This window comes from Tupaia chinensis, unplaced genomic scaffold (genome assembly GCF_000334495.1).
Source record: "Tupaia chinensis unplaced genomic scaffold, TupChi_1.0 Scaffold150192_1, whole genome shotgun sequence".
Taxonomy (NCBI): Eukaryota; Metazoa; Chordata; class Mammalia; order Scandentia; family Tupaiidae; genus Tupaia; species Tupaia belangeri.
Window position 1 is genome coordinate 328,782 of NW_006210031.1, and position 9,544 is coordinate 338,325.

Sequence of the window (9,544 nt, forward strand, 5' to 3'; positions counted from 1 at the left end):
CCTACAGTTCCAAAGAAATGGCAGCCTTATTCCTTCTCCTTCTACTTAAATTTTCAACATAAGTTGATCCAGCATCCTTTTTTGATACCTATTCATCAATTACTCTTTTCTACAGCTTTTTAAGTTTGTTTTATTTCTTTCCTAAGAGACTGCATGAGTGCAAGTGTGCACACATGTGTGCACATGAGCAAAAGAGAGACAGGCACTCGTGACAGGGCCTTGTCCCGCCACATCCCCTTTCCGAGCCCTCTGACTAGTGAGGATCTTGGGTGGCACAAGTCCCATGTGTTTCAGATCAGTGGAGGATCTGAACCCATGGTCAGAGAGAGAGGAGTGAAGAGGGTCAAAGACGAGAGGAGCCAGATCATATAGGATCTTGAAGGTCGTTATTAAAACTTCACTGTTTATTCAAAGTGAATTAGGGCGTTAGTGGGGTGATGCGCAGAAATCCAGGTGGTGCTAAATCTGGTAAATTAGCAGGACAGATGATAGAAATAGCTGGCTTCTGAATATACTTTGACAATGGAAACTATATACTCAAATTTTCAATGTAATTATTCCAGCACCAAAACAGTAAACAAACAAAAATTTTTAAGGGGGATTGCCACATTGCAATCCCTTCTCTTTCATTCCTCTCCCAGCATTGTTTTCAAGTTGCCTGGTCCATGTTTCAAGCCGAGCAGTTGGCCATGTGGGATCCAGTGCCTTAATCTCCATGCTACCTGCTGGGCCCAGCAAGTCATCTTAAAAAGTGAATTCTATTTGAGCTCTACTATCTATAGACTTTTCAGGGCAAAGACTAGATGTTTCTCTTACATTTACCTTTTAATTTAGATGCTGTTATGTTGTTTGCTTATTTGTTTGTTTGTTTGTTTGTTTTTAACATTTCCCTGTTCACATACTATTTCTGGCATGGAGTAACATATATTCCATTCCTTTAATATCTCTTCAGGGGAAAAATTCATCATAATAAAGAAAAGAATATGATCTTTTTTATATACCAATAGATTTGTGTATATGTCACAATATACAACCCCTAAATTGTGTTTTTATGTTTTGTTATGTTTTTAAGATAGGGTCTACTGCGTTGTCCAGGCTGGCCTCAAACTCTCCATCTGCCATGTGGGAGTCCAGCTGCATAACTCACACCACCTGCTTGCCCCTCAAACTCTCTATCCTATCTAAACTTCCCAGGTAGCTGGGTCTATATCTGGCTACCGATAAAGTAGTGAAACACTGCAGAAAAAAAAAAAAAAAACAGTGTCCAGGTAAACAGCCTTGTACATGTGCTAAGAAGAGACTTCAAAGAAATGATGACATCCACTACAAAACAGCCTTAGATCTCAAACTTGCTAACTGTGCAGACATGGAAGCATATCCCAAACGGGATGTACCTTTGTAAATAAACTCACGCTGACATCCAATTGGAAGGCTAAGCAGAAAGGAAGGGCACCCGATTTGCCAAATGCAAGAGCGTGTAGGTAGTAGGCTGCATGGCTCCTCAGTTTGACATAGAATATTATGACCTGCAGTAAGAAACTGTAAACACAATAGTATCACAATAATTCAGTATTATGATCAATTTGGAAGTAGTGAAAATTTATTTTTGTATTCATTCGTGTAGTGTTTCCTGTGGAAGGATCAAATTCCCATGCATTAGTTTAGTTCTGCTAATTCCCCAGGCTCTGTGTTATGCTAGGTTAAAACTTCATTCCATGGTAACAAACAGTCATCAAGCTTGGGCAGCATGTGGGGTGGTGGTTAAAATGCTTGATCCCACATGGCCAACTCAATGGTTCGAGTCCCAGACTAACTGGTTTGAAAAACACATTGGGTGTATGTGAGTCCAAAATCCTGAGAGGAAAACAGAGTAAAATGGAGTGTAGAGTGGCCAGCTCCTTGAGGGGTGATTTCTCATTTTCTCTCTCTGTCTCTTTCCTACAAATGCACTCGCCCTATGGCAAAAATCTAAAAAGAAAAAAGAAGTCATTAAGCCAACAATGAGAAAACAAACACTCAAACTAAATTAAAGTGTTTGATTAGGATGCTCAACCCATGGCAAATGTGTTGCTGGCAACACTACCAAACCAGATTTCAAACAGAGAAAATCTGTTCATTTTTCTGAATTTGCTTTTCACTGATGCCAAATATCATATGGACATTGAAGCACCTTTGACTCAGCACTCTAAGTGCAAAAGCAAACATGTACTAAGGGCCAAGGGAAAGAAGTCCTGGGGTATCTTAGCACCCATCCAAATAACGCGTAATTGGTAGCAGAGGTTATTCTCAGAGGCACTATGAAATCAGAGAAAGACACCCTGTCTGACCTTTTATAGAACATTCAGAAGCAAAACAATCAAATAAGGAATGCTTTCAATAACAATGGTGTATGAGTTGCCTTTGATCAGAGAGGTGGAACTAGGTAACTGAATCCTCAGCAAGCCATTAAAATATGCAATAATTGAGGGGCTCTTCAAGTTTACTCTAACAGCTGGTCTTTAGTTGAAAAGAAGACAGAATTCAATCCTACATGCTAATGATTATTTAACAGATGTGGAAATCCCTCTGTTCTCTTTCCTTCCTCCAAAGAATGCCAAGAAGAATTTTCTTTAAAGCAGAATACTCTAGATGCCTAATGCATTTTTATATGCAAGCAGAAAATGTGTTTTCTGAATGTTTCACCTAATAGAAAGTAATACACAGGCTGAAAAGGGCACTATAAATATAGACACCATGACGTAATATGGGACATTTGAAAACATACTGACAAATGACAACATTAGGAGCGATAATAATTTCAAAGATGCACAAGAGTTTAAGATAACTTCTTGATATATTTATTTGCCTTTATTATTTCTCTTTTGAAAATTCTACTGTTGAGACCAGCAGTTGGCGTAATGGCTGTATCGCTGGACTCCCACGTAGTCGACCACGGTTCGAGTCCTGGACCCAGTGGCTTAAACTCACGCTGGGTGCGTGTGCATACGTGCCCAGAATCCCAAGAGGAGAATGGAGGAGAAGGGACTGCGGTGTGGCCATCCCCCCTGGGGGGTGATTTCTCGCTTTCTGTCTCTCTTTCTCTCTCTGTCTGTCTGGCAAGCGCACGTGCCCTATAGCAAAAACCTCTCCAAAAAAAAGAAAAAAAAAATTCTACTGTTGAATAACCAACATACTTGTAACACTACATTATGTCCTTAGAAAGAACTTGAAAGAGCTGCTTCTGAATTGTAATTATAAGAAATTCAATGATAAAAATTCTTATTTATAGTAATTGGGAATGGATATGACTAAAATTCACATACAATTTCATTTGTAGCTTCAATTTTCACAGCCAGCACACCGATTATCAAAGAAAAACTAACTAATTTATTACTTTATCAGTTCTTTTATTCTATTATCCTGGAGGTTAAAGAAGTCTAGGAGTAGGATCGATGAGCAAAAATAGGTGACAAGCAATACCGTGATTTCACCAGGAATCTCTCTTATTAATCGGTCTTACTCCATTAGAATGTACACTTTATCAATGGCACAAAATAGCATCTTTACTAATGGTATGACTAATCGTACTAATAAAGTCTTATTGTTTCATTCTAGTGATGGCCTCGTTATGTATGAGTACTAATGAAAATTGGAACTTTTCACACACTGGGTAAAAAACGTACGCCAAGTGGGAAACGTTTCAAATACAGGAGACAAATAAGACTGCAAATTCACTGAAGATATTTATACAGTGATGTTAGAATACGCTGTGCAGAAACAACAGATATAAAAGCAAGGAGAGGGAACACACTTGTATATACAAAAACTACTCTGGCATAGAAATATTTGACATTACTGGGATGCTAAAAGAAGAAAGAAACAGATGTGATAGCATTGCAGGCGTTACTACAGATCACCTACCAGATGGAGAACATGTACCTGATGCCTTCCTTTACAGATTACAAAACTGGAGCCAAAGCAATGCTGGGGTGCTAGGACACTTAACTACTCATTAACTCATGCAACAAGCACGTATGAAATATTTACTATGTGTCAAGATCCGTGTTAACCTCAGGGACACGAGAACACATAAGACGAGGACGGAAGTGGAGATGCTGGGGCTGGTAAAAAGGAGAACTGAGGTGTGAAGACATGTATTCTCGTATTGTTGAAAGGTGGTCATTTAGAAGAAAGACTGAGCTTGTTTGGGGTGGAAGTTAAAGAGAGGCCTTTGGGAAAGCATGAAGAAGGAAGTTTCCAGCAATTTACACTGGCTAAAAATAGTATAAACGGTCTCATAAGAAGCTAATCCCTAGCCAATGGTTCAAGAAAAGACTGGAAAATCATATCCAGAGATCCTCTAGAAAAAAATTCCTGAGCCGTGAGAGGCTGCATTGGAAGCTCTTTCAATGCTAAGTCCCTTATGATTACATGATCCAAGCAATATTTGAGGAAAATCAATTGGGATGAAGACTGTACCAGGGCAGGAATGAACAGCAAGGGAAAGGACACGACAGAAGCTAAAACCTGAAGCCACGAAGACCTGAATGATGGCGCTACCTCTGGGAATACAGGGATGGATACAAACTATTTCAAAGGAAAAATCAATACTAACTATAACTTTGGAAATGCTTTCTAATCGATACGGGCTGAGAGAAACGTTAGGCATTACTAAGACATTAATAGCTTTTTTTTCTTAGCACATGCCTTACACACTGAAGGTACTCATCGCATGTTTATCTCCCATTTTTTCTGACTTGTCCCATATCAAAAGAGACTTGCATTTTGTGTGAGTGACTCTATTCCTTCATCTGTGGAAATACAAATGACAGACTTCCAGGCGGCACAGAACGGAGTGGCCGACGGCAGAGCGACATGCCTAAATTTTATTGTGACTCCTGTGGTACACACCTCACCCATGATTCTCCATGCGTGAGAAAAACACACTGCAGTGGTAGGAAACACAAAGAGAATGTCAAAGACTACCATCAGAAATGGATGGAAGAGCAGGCTCAAAGCTGATTGACAAAACAACTGCTGCCTTTCAACAAGGGCAGAGACCTCCTCCTCCATTCTCTGCTCCTCCTCCTGCAGGGGCCATGATCCCACCTCCCCCCCAGTCTCCCGAGTCCTCCTTGCCCTGGCATGATGCCAGCACCCCATATGGGGGGCCCTCCCATGATGCCAATGATGGGCCCTCCTCCTCCTGGGATGATGCCAGTAGGACCTGCTCCTGGAAGGAGGCCACCCATGAGAGGCCACATGCCCATGATGCCTGGGCCCCCCATGATAAGTGAGACCTCTTGCCCGGTCAATGATGGTGTCATGCCCACTCGGCCAGGGATGACTCGGCCAGACAGGTAAGGACAAAGGGAGGCTTCTTTATGTCAGTTTCATATTAACTTGTTCGACTTCACCAGGAGATCATGGTGCTATGACTCGGGGTGTTTTCTAACAGCATGTCAAGGAAGGCTTTCTCCCCCTTCCTATTAAAAAGAATTAAAAATAAGAGTAGTTTTGGAGGAGAGAAGTGAGACAAAAAAGTGTAGTTTTCGTTTATTTTGTGAAATGTGAAAATAATAAAATTGTCAATTCTTTTAGTTAAAAAAAAAAAAGAAATACAAATGGCAGTAACAGCTCTAGCCATATCATAGTGTTGTTATGTTTCCACTGATAGGAAACTTATGAAATGGCTACATTTTTACCTCAAGAAATTATTATTTTAAAATAAAAACACTATATATAAAAAAATATGCTTATTTACAATGAATATTATATAGTATACATGAAATTATATAAAGTAAACAATGCAAGTCCCGCTTGCCCTCTCTAATCCTAAATTCTGACATAACCAGTTGTACCAGAATATTCTGAAACATTAACAAGGTTCCCTACCAGCCCTACCACTGTCTTTTCCCCTGTACCTTTCTCCGTATTCTGGGAGTACACAGTGCCTTAGGAAAAAGTTGTTAAAGCAGAAGCAGAGTATAAATAAATAAATTCTTGATCTCTGCGTTTCAAAAGCTTAGACTTATGCTAGGAATGAAAAGGCTATGGAAAAATGCTTGCGTATTCAAGTATTTCTGGCACCCAGTCCCGTAATCCCCACAATACTTGGTTGAGATTGGAAGACTACAGTATAGCATCAGGCAAGGTGTGGATGTGTTTTGGAGTCCTCCTCTATGTTACCCCTTGCCCCCCAACAAGTTGGATATGATAATAGAAACAAAAATAATAGCCCAAGAATGGCAAGATTTTACCCTCTACCCAGCATGGTAACAATAGCTGAACAGAGTAAAGTGTTCAGACAGAAAAAACAGGAGCAGCATTACAGAGAGAATTCCTATACCCCCACCCGGGTCAAAGTGTCCTAACAAAAGGTCATACGTTCTGTGTGAATCAAGAGGGGCATGGAAATGATCAAGAGGACAGAATTCAGCATGGACTCATGAAAAGAGATACTCATAGGTCTCGATGGATGAAGTATGACCAGAGGACTAGATGTTCCTCACTGTACTAGTCAGCTTATGCTGCTATAACAAAATACAACAGTGGCAAACAGCAGACATTTATTTCTCACAGTTCTGGAAGGTGGAAGTCCAAGATCAAAGTGACAGTCAACTTGGTTCCTAAAGAGGATCCTCATAGGCTTGCAGGGGGCCCCCTTCTTGCTGTGTTCTCATAAGGTGGATAATTCTGGTGTTTCTACTTCTTATAAGACCACAAAATGCGTCACGAAGACCCCACTCTCATGACATCATTTAAACCAAATTATCTCTCAAAGACCCCCATCTGCAAATACATTACACTGGGGATTAAGGCTGCACATACAAGTTTTGAGAGGACACAATTCAGTCATTGTATGTACCATAGTTTCACATTTTTGTAATTCCATTTCTAGGATGGAGTTAAGAAATTCATACTGTGGGAGACCAAAATATGCCACCCCAAAATATACTTCTTTGGCATTAATTTTAGGATGACTATTGAGAGGGGCTGTAGACATACAGATTCATTTTTTAAGAGCTTTTTTGCTTTAGGATGCATGTGCTTGCTGGGGGTAGGGGGGGAGAGAGAGAGAGAGAGAGAAGAGAGAGAAACAGTGAGACTAAAAGTAAAAAATCAACCCCTATGGGGGATGGCCACATCGCAACCCCTTTTCCTTTATTCTCCTGGGATCCTGGGCATGCATGCACACACACCCAGAGTGAGTTTCAAGCCACTGGGTTCAGGACTCAAATTATAGTCAGCCATGTGGGAGTCCAGTGGCATAACCGCTATGCCACTTGCTGGCTCCCAAATTCATTTGTATTTTAATTCATTTTTTAAAAAAGGGTGGCTCCATGGCAATCGTAATGCTTTGCTCAAGACAGGTCAGATCCCATATGGCAACCATGATTTAAATCCTCAGCCAGGTCAGCCTGAACATACACAACTGTCTAAGATGCAACAAGCTGGAGGATGTGCTTGATGGGAAGGCAGTGGGAGTCGGGGGAGGGCAACAGGCGGAGGCTCATGGCAGGACTGGACCCTGCAGAAGTGCTTTTCTCTGTCTCTCACGTGTGCACACTTTTCATGAACAAACAAAAAAACCAATCTAACCTTTTTTTAACATCCAGCCCAGAAAAACAGGGTCATCTCTACATTTTCTCTGCTCACCTACTCATAGCTTAGACCCAAAGGTTACTTCTAATGTCCATGCAATACTAAAGTTATTCATCATTTATGTAATGATATATATCCGATATCTCCAGAGAAATGAGATACAGCTTATCCATAAAAAGAATTTTGACAGGTACACACAATAATTATCTCAACTTTTTTTGGAGCTTTTGTCATATAAATATCACAAATTCAGTATAAAAACTCAACTACAGAACTACAGAAAAAGGTAACTGGGATAAGAAGAAAATAAAAACCATCTATAATCCATACGGCCCACAAGCAATTTGCTTGTTTCCTTCCTGTACTTTTCTTTCTTTTTAATTTGCCAGAGATGCACGCACTCACCAGAGGGGAAAGTACTCTCCATAGGGAATGTTCACACAGCAATCCCTTCTCTTCTCTCTCCCTACTTTCTGGAGTTTAAGCCTGCAGCCATACACACCCGGGAGTGTTTCAAGTTACCAGGTCTGGGACTCAACCAGTATGGTCAGCCAAGGGGGATTCAACTGCCTTAACCACCAGACCACAGGCCACCAGGCCACATGCTGGCCCTCTTTTGTGTATTTTCTATACAAATAGTCATAAATAAGATCAGACTTCATTCTATTCTTCTGTTTTCCAGTATCATCATATGAGCATTTGCCTGTCACTATGTATTTGGAATTAATTGTTAAACTATAAAGAGCTATGAAGATATGAGTTAACTCTTAAAACTACTTTTATTTACTATTTTTATATAGTGTACATTCGTAATTTTGAAATTTGAATTCGTAAATTCAACAGTTTTAATAAATCAACAAATTGGTACAAGCATTACTCAATCTAGCTTTAGAATTTCCTACCAATGTTGTTTTGAGTTTATTATCCTACATTTCATTTTTCAATTACTAATTACAATTGTTAATTCTTCTTGGCTCTTAAATTTGTCTACCCCATGGGACCAGCAGTTAGCATAACAGCTATGTCATGTCACTGGACTCCCACGTAGTTGACCACGGTTCAAGTCCTGGATCTGGTGGCTTAAACTCACGCCAGGCGCATGTGCATGCGTGCCCAAGATCCTGAGAGGAGTATGGAGGAGAAGGGATTACAACGTGGCCATCCCCCCTCGGTGTGATTTCTTGACTCTGTCTGTCTACCTGGTGAGTACGTGCGCCCTATAACAAAAACCTCTCCAAAGAAAAAAAAAAGTCTACCCTTTTTTTTTCTCATTTGCAGATAGTGACCGAAAAAGCAAGAAGTTACAACCAGTTGAAAGTGTCTCTCAAATTAAACCATGCTTTTTCTTTAAAGACTTATTTTATTCATTCATTCATTTATTTTAATTTGACCACACACACACACACACACACACACACACACACAGACACACACAGACACACAGACACACACACAGAGAAAGAGAGAGGGAGAGAGGAGAGAGAGTGAGAAAGCAAGTTGCCCGGTCCGGGACTTGAACCATAGTCAGTCATGTGGGAGTGTCCAGCACCTTAACCACCACACCACCTGCTGGTCCCAACTATGCTCTATTTATATGGAGTCAGTTCTTTGTGCACATGGAGTGATAGGGAGGAATCCTATCCTAGTTTTAAAATATGTACACATATCAACATTCAGATATGTTACTGAACAGAGAGACTCTCCCTAAAACATAGTCTTCTCTGACTAGTTGTATCTTTGCCTACTTTCTTTTCCTCTGTAATGCCGTTTGGTACATTGTTGTTGTTTAATATTGTCTTGTTTCCTTTCTCTTTTTCTCAAGCTGGATTTGTTCACTCAGGAGGCCCTACGCCTCGTTTCCCTTGTGGTACCATCAGACCTGCTGCTACGTACGTGGTGCTAGCCCATGGGAATTGGAGAAGCAGCATGAACAGATGTGATACTTGTCAGTTTTATTCCT

The 9,544-nt window shown here is 40.5% G+C and overlaps 1 protein-coding gene and 1 pseudogene across 1 annotated transcript in view; one reads left to right on the plus strand and one right to left on the minus strand.

Annotated features, from left to right (window-relative positions):
* TENM3 (teneurin transmembrane protein 3) overlaps positions 1 to 9,544 on the minus strand; it is a 902,368-nt gene that overhangs the window by 275,490 nt on the left and 617,334 nt on the right.
* LOC106734251 (U1 small nuclear ribonucleoprotein C pseudogene) lies at positions 4,855 to 5,343 on the plus strand (annotated as a pseudogene).